We start from the raw sequence: 14426 nt of genomic DNA, 5'->3' as shown, positions 1-14426 counted from the left end.
CAGCTGAGCTCTGGGGAAAAGGAGTTAAGATGAATCAGATGCCCTAGACTTCCCTAAACTTTCACTTTTTAAACACTACTAGAGTGAGTTCTCACCCAAGCTATCCTTTAGGAAATCCAGTGTGATGTTGTGCCTAAAGCCATACAACGCTGAATTATCTTCAAAGTACTCCTTAAATTTTATCCTCAAAGATGAACCGATTTTCTTGTGACATATATATGCAACTTCAATTAATTTTGTTATTCAGGTGAAATACTTGTGTTTTCACCTGTTAATGGAGGCTAAGGAGGGCTTTCTTTCCTCCCAAAAGATGCCCAGCTTTGCACTTTTGGGGGGTTTTTAAAGTCTTGGTCATGGCCTCTCACTAATTCTAATTATTACGCAATATACATCTCTCTAGCATTTCATTTTATGATGGGAAGAGCAGAGGAGGCTGCATAAAACTTAATGTAAGTTTTGCAGCTATAAGCAATGAATTTGTTATTGTGAAAATGCTTTGCCTTTGCAAAGTAAGTTAACAAGAAATTGGTTGTTTCTTCATGAACGCTATACCAGTTCTGTATGTCTTAGAAAATTCAGGACTAGCCAAAGAAAAAAGTCTGTGGGTAAATGTAACTCCCTTGATGTGTGTAACCAAGAGACCTAAGTCATATGCACTTACACAAAATTGTTTATTGAGTTCATACCAACATTCAGACACTGAAGGAGGGAGTTCATTTGTTTTTCGCAGCAACCCTAAAAGGTAGGAACTATTTTCCCAATTTTAGAACTGAGAAGGAGAAAAACAAAAATCATTAAGTAATCTGACTAAGGTCACCCAGCTAAGAAGTGGCAAATCAAGGTGTCAAACATCAGGAGAGCAGCCAAGATGGCGGAGCATCAAGACTTTTTCCCACGGGCGCCAACATAACAGCTATTTACAGAGTAACTACTGACGAGAAAACTAGCAGGAAAGAGCTTCTACCACTAAAGACATAAAAAAGGAACTACAACGAGATGGGTAGGATGGGAATGATGTGATTTAGTCAAGACCTACACCCCCAAGTAGACAACCCACAAACAGGATGATAATCATACAAGTGCAAGATTCTCTCCAAGGAACAAGGGTTTGGAGCCCCACATCAAGCTCCCCAACTCAGGGTCCTTGCACCACAAAGAGAAGCCCCCAGAACATCTGGCTTTGAAATCCAGCAGGTCTTGCTTTGAGGAGAGTCAGAGGGCTTATGGGAAATAAGCACTGCAGCCAGAGACCCAGGACCTGGTTCCACATATCAGTTGGCCAGGACTAGTCCCAGGACCCAGTCTTACCCATGAGTGAGCTGACATTAGTTCTGGCACACCCCGGACCCCAGCAGTCAGCCACATCAGGAACTAGCCCTGCCCACGAGAGGACTGATACTAGCCCTGAGACTCAGGGAGCCTGCAGCCACCGACATCAAGAAATGGCCCACCCACCAGCAGATTGACATCAGCTAGCTCTGAAACCCTGGGGCCCCACAGCCAGGTGACCCCATGACCTGACCTCACCTCCTGGTGGCCAGAAGCCTTCATACTAGATAGGGCCTGGCAACCAACTGGGCCAGGGGCCAGCCACACCCACCAGCTTTCCCACAGCAGTTGGTCCCAACACAAGAGAAGGGCCACACAGCCCATCTAATGGGCACCCCTAGAGCATATAGTTCTGGTGACCAGAGGAGAGTGTACTGCTGGGCCTGACAGAACTTCTCCCACAGGGGCCATTTCTTCAAGATCAGGAAACATTACCAACCTAATACACAGGAATAAAAACAGAGATTTAGGCAAAATGAGGAGACAGAGGAATGTGTTCCAAATGAGGAACAAGATAAAACTCCAGGAGAACTAAATAAGGAGGAAATAAGCAATCTATCCCAAAAATGAGTTCAGGGCAGTAATCATAAAGATGCTCAAATAACTTGGGAGAAGTACAGATGAACACAGTGAGAACTTCAACAAAGAGGTAGAACATAAAAAGAAGAACCAGAGTTGAAGAATATAAGAACTGAAATGAAAAAGTACAGTAGAAGCAATTAACAGTAGATTATGAGACAGAGGAATAGATTTGCAAACTAAAAGACAGAGGAATGGAAACAACCCAAATGTCCATCGATAGATGATTGGATTCGGAAGATGTGGTATATATACACAATGGAATACTACTCAGACATAAAAAAGAATGACATCATGCCATTTGCAGCAACATGGATGGAACTAGAGAATCTCATACTGAGTGAAATGAGCCAGAAAGACAAAGACAAATACCATACGATATCACTTATAACTGGAATCTAATATCCAGCACAAATGAACATCTCCTCAGAAAAGAAAACCATGGACTTGGAGAAGAGACTTGTGGCTGCCTGATGGGAGGGGGAGGGAGTGGGAGGGATCGGGAGCTTGGGCTTATCAGACACAACTTAGAATAGATTTACAAGGAGATCCTGCTGAATAGCATTGAGAACTTTGTCTAGATACTCATGTTGCAACAGAACAAAGGATGGGGAAAAAAATGTAATTGTAATGTATACATGTAAGGATAACCTGACCCCCTTGCTGTACAGTGGGAAAATAAAAAAATTATAAAAAAAATAAAAAAATAAAAAATAAATAAATAAATGCTGCTATAAATGATAGAAAAAAAAAAAAAGACAGAGGACTGGAAATCACTTGAGATGAACCAAGAAAAAGAAAAAAGAGTTTTTAAAAATGAGGACAGTTTAAGAAACATATGGGATGGTGCCAAGTACACCAACACTGGCATTACAGAAGCCCCAAATGGAGAAGTGAGAAATAAAGGGATAAGAACATATGGGATGGAAATCCTGTGAAATTGTATTGTTATGATCATTCTATAACTACAGATGTGATAAATTCGAGGAATAAAAAAACAAACAATCAAAAAAGAACATATTTGAACACATAACAGCTAAAAAGTTCCCTAACCTAGGAAAGGAAAGGAAACAGACATCCAGGTCGAGGAATCACAGAGAGTCCCAAATAGAATCAACACTAAGAGGTCTACACCAACACATGTTGTAATTAAAATGGCAAAAGTTAAAGATTTAACACCCATCCTTCTCAAACTGCTCCAAAAATTGCAGAGGAAGGAATACTTCCAAACTCATACTATGAGGCCAGCCATCACCCTGACATAAAAATCAGAAAAAGATATCACAGGAAAAGAAAACTACAGGCCAATATCACTAAAAACATGGTTCAATATCCTCAAATCAATCAACGTGATACACCACATTAACAAACTGAAGAATAAAAACCATACGATTATCTCAATAGATGCAGGAAAAGATTTTGACAAATTTCAACATCTATGATTTTAAATATTCTCTAGGAGTTCCTGTCATGGCTCAGTGGTTAACAAATCTGACTAGGAACCATGAGGTTGCGGGTTCGATCCCTGGCCTCTTTCAGTGGGTGAAGGATCCAGTGTTGCCATGAGCTGTGGTGTAGGTCACAGACACGGCTCAGATCCCGAGTTGCTATGGCTGTGGCGTAGGCCAGCAGCCACAGCTCCAGTTTGACCCCTAGCTAGGGAACCTCCATATGCCACAGGTGCGGCCCTAGAAAAAGACAAAAAAAAAAGAAATCCTCCAGGAGTTCCCATGATGGCTCAGTGGTTAACGAACCCAACTAGTGTCCATGAGGATGCAGGTTTGATTCCTAGCCTCTTTTAGTTTGTTAAGGACCCAGAATTGCTGTGACTTGTGGTGTAGGTCACAGACATGGCTTGGATCTGGTATTGCTGTGGCTGGGGTGTAGGCTGGCAACTACAGCTCCAATTCAACCTCTAGCCTGGGAACCTCTATATGCTGTAGGGGTGGCCCTAAAAAGACAAGAAAAAAAAATTCTCCAGAAAGCAGCCATAGAGGGAACACACCTCAACATAATAAAGGCCGTATATGATAAGCCCACAGCTAATATCACACTCAAAGGTAAAAAGCTGAAACCATTTCCCCAAGAACAGGAATGAGACAAGGATGTCCACTCTTGCCGACTTTATTCATTATTGAAAGCCTTAGCCACAGTGCTAGGACAAGAAAATTTTAAAAAGGAACCTAAATTGGAAAGGAAGAAGTAAAACTGTCACTGTCATCAGATGAGATGAAACTACATATAGAAAATCCTAAAGATATCATCAAAAAACCGTGAGAACTATTAAATGAATTCAGTACAACTGCAGGATACAAAATTAATATACAGAAATTGTTGCATTTCTATATACTAACAACAAACTATCAGAAAAGGAAATTAAGAAAACAATCTGATGTGTAATCACATCAAAAAGAAAAAAATATCTAGGAATAAATCTAACTAAGGAGGTAAAAGACCTGTACTCAGAAAACTATTAGGTGCTGATGAAAGAAATTGAAGATGACACAAACATATGGAAAGATATACTGTGTTCATGAATTGAAGAAATTAATATTGTTAGAACGACCACACTACCAAAGGCAGTCTACAAATTCAATGCAATCTCTATCAAAACACCAATAGCATTTTTCACAGAAAAAGAACAAATAATTCTAAAATGTGTATGGAATATAACAGACTTCAAAGAGTTGAAACAATCTTGAGAATAAAGGACAAAGGTGGAGACATCACACACCCTGATCTCAAACTATATAACAAAGCAACAATTATCAAACAGTGTGGCACTGGCACCAAAACAGATATATCGAACAATGGAATAGAATACAACCCAGAAATGAATCAATTATAAGGTCAATTAATCTACAAAAAGAATGCAAGAATATACAATGAGGAAGACACTCTCTTCAATAAATTGTGTTGAGAAAAGGGGACAGATAAAAAAAATCAAACTGGACTTTCTTACACCATATATAAGAATAAAATCAAAAGAGATTAAAGACTTAAAAGTAATACCTGGAACCATAAAGCTTCTAGAAGAAAACATAGGCAGTATGTTATTTGACATTGGTCTTGGTAATATTTTATTGCATATGTCGCCTCAGGTAAGGGAAATAAAAGCAAAATATACAAGTAGTACTACATCAGGCATGTTCAGGGTGGTATGACCATTGACAATGGTACTACTTCAAAGTTAAAAACTTTCACACAGTGAAGGAAACTATCAACAAAATTATAAGGCTGCTTACTGAATGAGAGAAGTTATTTGCAAATGAAATATCTGATAAAGTATTAATATCCAAAATATACAAAGAACTCACACAACTCAACATTCAAAAAAAAAAAACAAAAACAAAAACAGAAAGGACCTGAAACAGACATTTTCCCAAAGAAGATACACAGATGCTAACAGGCACAAGAAAAGATGTTCAACATCACAAAGCTTCAGGGAAACAAAAATCAAAACCACAATGAGATAAGACCTCATACCTTTCAGAATGACTACAATCAAAAAGATGAAAAACTGGAGTTCCCTGGAGCTCAGTGGGAGATCTGGCATTGTCACTGCAGTGGCTCAGGTTGCTGCTATGGTGCAGGTTTGACCCTGGCCCGGAAACTTTCCCATGCCACAGGCGTTGCCAAAGGGGAAAAAAAAAATTCTAAAGACAACAAATAGAAAGTGTTGATGAGAATGTGTAAAAAGGGCATCCTTATGCACTGTTATTGGAAATGTAAATTGGTGCTGCCAGGATGAGAAACAGTATGGAGATCCCTTGAACAATTAAAAACAGAACCACCATATGATCCAGCAATTCCACACCAGAGTATTTATCTGAAGAAATCAAAAAACACTAATTCAGGGAGTTCCCGTCATGGCGCAGTGGTTAACGAATCCGACTAGGAACCATGAGGTTGCGGGTTCGATCCCTGCCCTTGCTCAGTGGGTTAACGATCCAGCATTGCCGTGAGCTGTGGTGTAGGTTGCAGACGCGGCTCGGATCCCGCGTTGCTGTGGCTCTGGCATAGGCCAGCAGAAACGAATCCAACTAGGAGCCATTAGGTTGCAGATTTGATCCCTGGCCTCACTCAGTGGGTTAAGGATCTGGTGTTGCTGTGTCTGTGGCGTAGGCCCGTGGCTATAGCTCCGATTAGACCCCTAGCCTGGGAACCTCCATATGCCGCGGGAGCGGCCCAAAGAAATAGCAAAAAGATTAAAAAAAAAAAAAAAAAAAACCAACGCTAATTCAAAAATGATACATGCAACGCTTCATGCATTGGAGCATTATTTACAACAGCCAAGACATGGATGCAACCTAAGTGCCCACGGATAAATGAATGGATAAAGATGTGGTATACACATACCACATAATCTTACTCATCCAAAAAAAGAATGAAATCTTGCCATTTTCGAAAATGTGGATGGACAGAGAGGGCGTCATGAAATAAATCGGAAAGAGAAAGACAAATACTACGTGACTTTACTTATATATGGAATCTGGAAAACAAACAAGTGAACAAACACAACATAACAAAAACAGTCATAGATACAAATGACCAACAGGTGGTTGCCAGATGAGAGGGTAGGGAGGGGAAGAGAGAAATAGATGAAGGAGATAAAGAAGTGTAAACTACCTGTTACAAAATAAACAGGTCACCGTATGAAGCCTACAGTGTGGGAAATACAGTCAATGGTCATGTGATATTTTCGTATGGTGACACACGGTAACTAGACGTACCATGGTGACTGTTCTGAAATGTAGAGTGACATTAAATCACTACATTGTCAGGATCGTGCTGTAGGTCAATTATTCTTTAAAAATAAACTCAGAAAAAGAAATCAGATTTGTGGTTACCAGAGGCAGGGGCGGGGGAAGGGAGAACTCCATGAAGGGAATTAAAAGGTACGAACCTAAGAGAAATAAGTACTGGGATGTCGTGTACAACATGATACCTCTAATTCACTCTGCTGTACACCACACAGGACAGTCAAGGGAGTAAATCCTAAGAGTTCTCATCAGAAGGGAAAACACTGCTTCTGTTTCTCTAATTTTATTCTATATGAGAGGACACGTTAACTAAACGTACTGCAGTAAATCATTTAATGATACATGTAAACCAGAGTTTTATGCTTAAATGTAGACAGTGCTGTATATCAGTTATAACAATAAAACTGCAAGAAAAAAAATGTTAGAAGAAAAGGTTTAAACTCCAATGATATCTAAAGTCAAACCCAATTCATTCCATCACAGCTTCCTGTTTCATTGTTATTGTTTCTGTTTAATGAAATTAATTGCGGTTAAAAAAAAAAAACAGGACTCTTAACTTGGAACAAACAAAACCAGTTTCTTCTGTTACCTCTTAAATCATAGGTGAAATAAGTGTTAAAGAAACAGAATCCTCATCAAGGATGGAGACAGTGAACCAGCAAGGGGTATGTTAGCACGCGTCTATTTTTTTCATTTTCTTATTTTTTTGTCTTTTTACGGCCGTACCTGTGAGATATGGACGGTCCCAGGCTAGGGGTCTAATCAGAGCTGTAGCTGCCAGCCTACACCACAGCCACAGCCATGCCAGATCCAAGCCACTTCTGTGACCTACACCACAGGTCAGGGCAACATCAGATACTTAACCCACTAAGTGGGGCCATAAATTGAACCATCCTCATGGATACTAGTCAGGTTTGTTACCACCGAGTCACAAGGGGAACTCCCAGGCACCAGGCTAAAACTTAACTCTGGTACCCACCCATCAGACTGACGCTTCGGATGTCAGGAATTCATTGTCCTCCCCCTGCTACCAACCCCACAGACTCTGTACCCTCTCCCAGGTCCTGCTGCTTAAAGTTTATAGATCCAGGGACACCGTCCCCTTCAGGCATTCTGTGACTTGCTGGCTGTCCTTCCTCACAGGTAAGATCTGAATGTACTTTGCCTGCAGGTTTCTCCCGGAGGGAAGCTGAAGTTGAAAGAACCTTACCAATCATTACAGGCTATCACCCTCCCCCAAACCTGCAGTCCCAAGTGCCTAAACTTCTCACATCTAGCTCCCATCCTAAATAAATATTTCAGCAACTGCATTAACTTCATTAGTCTCTGACTCTCCATCCAAAGACCTAGAATAACTTAAAATACAAGATAAGGTGATACAATCATTTCCTTGAAAAAATGTCAAGGATGGGTTTATCCTATCATAATGTATTCTCGTTTCCTCATAAAGTCACGGGTGAGTTTATCAGCTCCAAGCCTGGCTGCTCCTGGCTCCACGTGCTGTTTCAGCATCTCTGCGCTTAGTTTGTGTTATTGCATGTGAGCCTGGTCCACAAAGATGGCAAACACTGCCCGCCAAGTCTATTCCCTGTTGTAAAAGAAGAGGCTTTTCTACAATTCCTGGTTACAGGAGGGGAGGCGGTGGCAGAATTCCTTTCCTTCTCATGACTTTCACATGCCCCCCTCCATCCTCAAGCCAGCGTCAAGCTGTTTACTTCTTGTCTTGAGTGTCCATGCTTAGAGTTGGGGGCAGTGAAGGAGGAAGTGAGATTGAATGAAAAACATATTTCACAGAAAACTCTGTATATAATCTTGGGAAAGGCAAGAAATAGAAAGGACTGAATCAAAGAGTGGGATAAATGATCCTGGTTAGTGATATTCTCTCTGCTCTGAACATTTATTTTACTGATTAATTGATTTTTAGGGCTGTACCTGTGGCACATGGAAGTTCCCAGGCTAGGGGTCAAATCAGAGCTGCAGCTGCCAGCCTATACCACAGCCATAGCAATGCCAGAGCCGAATCTTGGACCTATGCCACAGCTCATGGCAACGCCGGATCCTCAACCCACTGAGCAAGGCCAGGCATCAAACCCACATCCCCATGGATACCAGTCAGGTTCATTATGGCTGAGCCACAATGGAAACTCCCTGAACATGTTTTTTTTTTCATCGTTTTGGAAAATAAAGAACTATTTCCACCCAACTATACTCCAATGAAATTAATTTTTTAAAAAAGAAAAAGAAATATTTCTCCTTGTGGCTGCCAAGGAGGAAAGGATTGGGAGTTCGGGATTAGCAGATGCGAACAATATATAATGGATAAACAACAAGGTCCTACTGCATGGTGCAGGGAACTATATTCATTATCCTGTGATAAACCATAACGGAAAAGAATATGAAAGTCAACATACGTATGTATAACTTAATCATTTGCTGCAGAGAATTTAACAACACAACATTGTAAATCAACTATACATTAATAAAATTTTTTAAATAAATAAAAGATAAATATTTCCTGAAACAATAATTATTATACTCTGCTCCAAAACTTATACTCTGCCCTGTGTGTATTCCTTAATATTTATTCCAATTCCATGCATCTGATAAAATGGAAAATTTAAACGTTTCCAACAGAAGCACTGATCACCACTTTGAAATAGCAGGCCCAGAATATCTATAGTCCTCTAGCTAGATATGCAATTTAAAATCATTCAGCAAAAATTTCCAAAAGCCAAATGAAACCAGCCCGAAACAGTTCTCATTCTAACTGGGAAATAAATACTTGCCTGGCTGTTGAAAAGGAGGAACGTGGAAACCCTATGGTTCCATGGTAGGAAAACTGAAATAATTCTACATGTTTTGAAATATGCTATATGTTCTGAAAAATGTCTAAGACAAATAACTGTGACCTTTTCACTTCACGGTTAGTAAATAAAGATGGGTTATCTGAGGAGTTCCCTGGTGGCTCACTGGGTTAAGGATCTGGCATTGTCACCTCTGAGACTTGGGTCACTGCCATGGCACGGGTTTGATCCCTGGCCTGTGAACTTCTGCGTGCCATGGGTGCACCTCCCCCAAAAAATGATGATGTAATCTGGATATAATCCTGGCTCCTCTGGTTGCTTAGCTTTGTGACCTTGGGGAAGGATGTTTCACTTTTCTATCAATCACTCTCATCAGCTAGGATGGTTGTAAGGGTGGAGCAAGGTCATGCCTATGAATGAGTGCCCTTAGTCCCTGGCATGACAGATGCTTTATGAACATAAGATTTTTTTTTTTTCCTTCCTAATTTGAGACTATCGAACACTTCTATTTGAAAAAAGCCCTGATTTTAACTACCAATATCATTGCAGCCAACTGTGCGGGTTGGGGTGAGAGCTCAGATGAGAACTCCAATCAGACTTAGCACCCGCTCATCAGCCTTGCAAAGCCGGCACAGCCAGTCAGATGTGGAATTTTAATTTTCCGAGTCTCAGAAGTGGGAAGTTATTTTTACCTCGTGGGATCGTGTGAGTAGAAAATAAACTCTGCAAAACACCTGGCCCTGTACAACGTGGACACAGGGCACGTGGGTGTGTGTGTGTCCTGTCAGAGAGACTGCTGCCAGCCACTGAGTCTTGAGGATATTCTCTTGAATTCTATTCTGGAATCGTTATTGCTTTAAGTCTCATGTTTAGATCTAGAGCCCACCTGGAATTGATTTTTGTTTATGGTATGAGAAAGGGAATTTATAATAATTATTGATTATAAGATAAAACCAGCGGGGATACGCTCATTCTTCAGGAGACTCTTCTTGATCCGTCGGGCACTCGTGACCTTGACCCTCCAAAATTACTGAGGTTACACTGCACTCTGTTTTCCTTCCTGCCTGCTGCCTGTGTCAATTCTCTTTCCTCTTCTTCGAGCCAGTCTCCTATATAAGCAGATGCACCCAGTTAGGGAAGGAGATTGCCTGTCTCCCGGAAGCCTGCAGCTTTCATGAGGGATGGTCTTGGAGAATCTCTAAAAGGCTGGAGTGTAGGTGGAAAATTGCAGTGGGAAGAGACACAGCACACTCGTCCCCTCTTCCTCATCCTCCGTTTCTGTAGGCTTAGCAGGGAAGGTGAACCGGATGATGACGGAGGCAGCAGAAACAGCCTTGGACTTCTATGAAGATCTGGCAACCACGGGACAAGCCCACTGATCAACAACCCATCACAGCAGGCTCAGCACACGAGGGAGAAAGAGCAACACAAAGAGAAGCTGGGGTGCAAACTTAGATGATGCCCACTTGACAACCTTACCCCAGCCTTTAACCTGCTCAGGTGCTTCAAGAAATGAGGAGCGCTGGCACCCTCTGCAGGACAGAGTCCCTGGTACCCACAGGGGCATCAGGGACTCAAACTGCAACCTTCAAGGTGCACCTCTCCATCACCACCTGGAAAAAAAAAAAAAAAAAATTCTCACAGCTGAGCAGCTGGCGATAATGTTCATTAAAAACAACTAAAGCAGCCTGTGTTTTGTCAAAGAGCTGCACGGCACCTGGAAACATTACATTCTATTTTAGGGGGAAAAAAATAAAACAAAAGTTAAAAGGAAAAAGGGAAAGGAAAGGAACTCCTCTATCTCAAAAGGCCCAGATTTTCCCAATTCTGAGAATGTGAATTAGAGCCAACTGACAAAGTCCTTTGAAATTAGCAGGTTACACTGGAAGACCTGACACAACCTTATCTAAAAGTGAGCAAGAAGAGCCCCTTCATGGTGAAAAAGCAAAACAAAAAACTGCTAAAGCACACACTGTGGCCTGAGACAAAGAAAAATTAAGGTGTCTGCAAAATAATATCCCAGAATAAGCCCATCATATATTTCCAAGAGGAACGTGGATTTGAGACGAAGAAGTCAGATTTTCTTGTGTGGCAGAACACCTGACCATGGGGATTTTAGAGCTGTGGGTGGCCAAGGATATTTACAGAGAGGCAGGAAAAGTTTAGGGCTAAGAAATAAGAAAAATGGACACATATAGGGAGAAGCATAAGCACGGATGGGGGAGATGGGCATAGAATGATCTCAGGTGTTTTTCTTTTGTGGGATTCCATTGCTCCTGAAATCCAGCTGCTTCCCATCCTATGTGCCATGAGCTACACTTGAGTTGATCTTTTTGCTATTAATTTTTTATTGGGTATAGTTGATTTCCAGCGTTGAGTCCACACGTGCCGTACAGCATAGTGACCCAGTCATACGTACACATACATTCTTCAGATGAAAACTGCTACGTTTAGAATGGACAAGCAATGAGGTGCTACTGCACAGCACGGGGAACTATATGCAGTCTCTTGGGCAAGACCATAATGGAAGATAACATGATAGCGCTCTCTTGAATGAGCTACCTGGAGACGGATTCTCTCACTTTCAACCCAGAAATCCTAACATCTACGGCAAGGATTAGGAAATGAGCCCCTGGGTAGGGAGGCTGTTCTCTAGGCACAGGACTATGACATATCAGAGAAACACATCATAGGGAATGTGTGTCTGCAGAGGAAATGGAGGGTAGCTTTGAGCAGACCTCTGGAAGCAGCTGGGATGCGTGATTTAACTCTTCCCTTGCACTTAAGAAGGCCATGTAACCTGGAGCTGGCAGAACAGCCTCACTTTAAAATACCCTACTAACATCAGCCTTGACATTGCCACACTCCTCCCTTAGGAATTTATGTGCATCCTCACTCAGGATAAGCCAACTAAAACTGTTTTCTAGATTCATTCTTTCCAGGGGTCACAGATGAGCAGAAGATTTTTAACATATGCATCACAGGGCCAAAGAGACAATTCCTTTTCATCAGAATTCATGAAGCCTGAAGATGCTGACATCAAGCACCAATGCTGTGAATGCTGTACCAGAAATACATTTTTTTTTTTTTTTTGGTCGCACCCTCAGCATATGGCAGTTCCCAGGCTAGGGACTGAATCCAAGATGCAGCTGCAGCCTACACCACAGCTGCAGCAACACTGATCTTTAACCCACTGCACCAGGCCAGAGATTTAAACTGAGTCACTGTAGAATCAATGCTGGCTCCTTAACCCACTACACCACAGCGGGAACTCCATTTATTCAGGTCACTGACATCTTCCTAATTATACGACCTTGAGCAAATTGCTTAAGCTCCCTGGGCTTCTTAACTGCTTAAGCTCTTCTGTACTCTTCTGTAAAACAGATTTAATATGCATTTCTTCATATGATTATTATGAATATTAAATACATTTACCAATATAAAATGCTTACTATAGTACCTGGTCCATGGCAAGTGCTAAATAAACAAAAGCTGTTATGATTATTACTAGAAGCCCTGGCTACCTCCACTGACTTGATTTCAGACACAATTGAACTTTGCCTCATCCAAAAATATTTCAGATGCTGCTCTGGCCACCAGAGATTCATCACTTTGGGTTGTCAAATAATTTCTACAGTAACACGGAAAATTCTAGCAGGAAACGTGAAATACTACCGAATGGTCATGCAAGCCTAAAAAAACTTTTTTATGATTTTTTGGCGCACTCATAGCATTCAGGGATCAAACCTTGTACCACAGCGGCGACCCAAGCGACAACTGCCAGGTCCTTAACCCAGTGTGCCAAAAGGGAACGCCAAGCCTTTTAAAAAATGGTTTTCAAAATAGATTATTTCCTCCTGACATGTTTTAATGTAAAGAAGAATGAGATTAACCATCAGACCCTGGGAAAAGGTACAGATGTGGAGGACTTACATGGGGTGAGCTGATAACACAATGCTCCCTAAGTCTCTATGCTCACCAGGCAGATGAGCTGCTCTGCTTACAGATACTCAGAGCTTCGAAATTTTAGGAACACGCGCCTCCTTACCAGGTACATGGAATTTTCCTGCCATCTAGTGATCATTTTTGAGGACAACAGCTTTTTTTTTTTTTTGTCTTTTCTAGGGCTGCTCCCACGACATATGGAGGTTCCCAGGCTAGGGGTCCAGTCAGAGCTGTAGCTGCCGGCCTACACCAGAGCCACAGCAATGTGGGATCCGAGCCACATCTAAGACCAACACCACAGCTCATGGCAACGCCGGATCCTTAATCCACTGAGCAAGGCCAGAGATGGAACCCGCAACCTCATGGTTCCTAGTAGGATTCATTAACCACTGAGCCACAATGGGAACTCCAGAGGACAACAGCTTTTATGCGCTCATAGAAGGTGTCCCCTCAACAGAGCATGAGAACTCATTTGGCTTCTATGAGTTTGACTATGACAGGTACTTTATATAAGTGGAAATATAATCTCACAGGTGGACATATATATCCAAAAACATCCAATTTTTTATGTTAAATATGTGCAGGGCTTGCATATTATATAATAAAGCCACTAAAGACAAAAAGCAGAACTCACTGATTGGCAGGCATCTTCTCCAGCTTACACGTCCCAGTAGCTGCCCCTGAGATCCTACACGAGGTGGGAAGAGAAACAGCAAATGAGGATCAAGCCCCAAACAGGCTCTTCAAAGACCTAAAGCTTAGCCACTGACCCTCCACACAGCTTCCGCACTTGTCACTTCTCTCGCCCTATCTATTTTCTCATCAGGTGAGTCACCTTGGCTGGTTGCTGCTAGCGCTAACATGCTGAGATTCTAATGTCCCTCAGATTGTTAGTCTCTGTTGAAAGAGGCAGGTCTCTAATTCCTTCATTAATAAAAATAAATAGAGGAGAAAGGATAACCATTAGACAGTTAACTGTTTACTAGTCTCCAGGAGGACAGAGCTG

The 14426-nt window shown here is 41.6% G+C and overlaps 1 protein-coding gene across 10 annotated transcripts in view; it reads right to left on the bottom strand.

Annotated features, from left to right (window-relative positions):
- Window positions 1–14426, bottom strand: part of LOC146402199 (uncharacterized) — an 87227-nt gene that overhangs the window by 22026 nt on the left and 50775 nt on the right. For 5 of the 10 annotated variants that reach the window (XR_014805409.1, XR_014805410.1, XR_014805411.1 and 2 more), the window contains 2 exons: window positions 14055–14108; window positions 10955–11088 (listed from right to left, as the gene is read on the bottom strand). The gene's annotated coding sequence lies outside the window, so the exon portion shown is untranslated. Of the gene's footprint in view, window positions 1–8877; window positions 11089–14054; window positions 14109–14426 lie in introns of those variants that run through there. The other 5 variants (XR_014805412.1, XR_014805413.1, XR_014805415.1 and 2 more) reach the window with 3 other exon arrangements.

The sequence above is a fragment of the Sus scrofa genome, chromosome 6 (genome assembly GCF_054392235.1).
Source record: "Sus scrofa isolate SSC_HxYL_T2T_F1_AM1 chromosome 6, Sscrofa_HxYL_maternal_Yorkshire_Landrace_v2.0, whole genome shotgun sequence".
Classification (NCBI taxonomy): domain Eukaryota; kingdom Metazoa; phylum Chordata; class Mammalia; order Artiodactyla; family Suidae; genus Sus; species Sus scrofa.
This window is presented reverse-complemented; position numbering and strand designations above follow the sequence as displayed.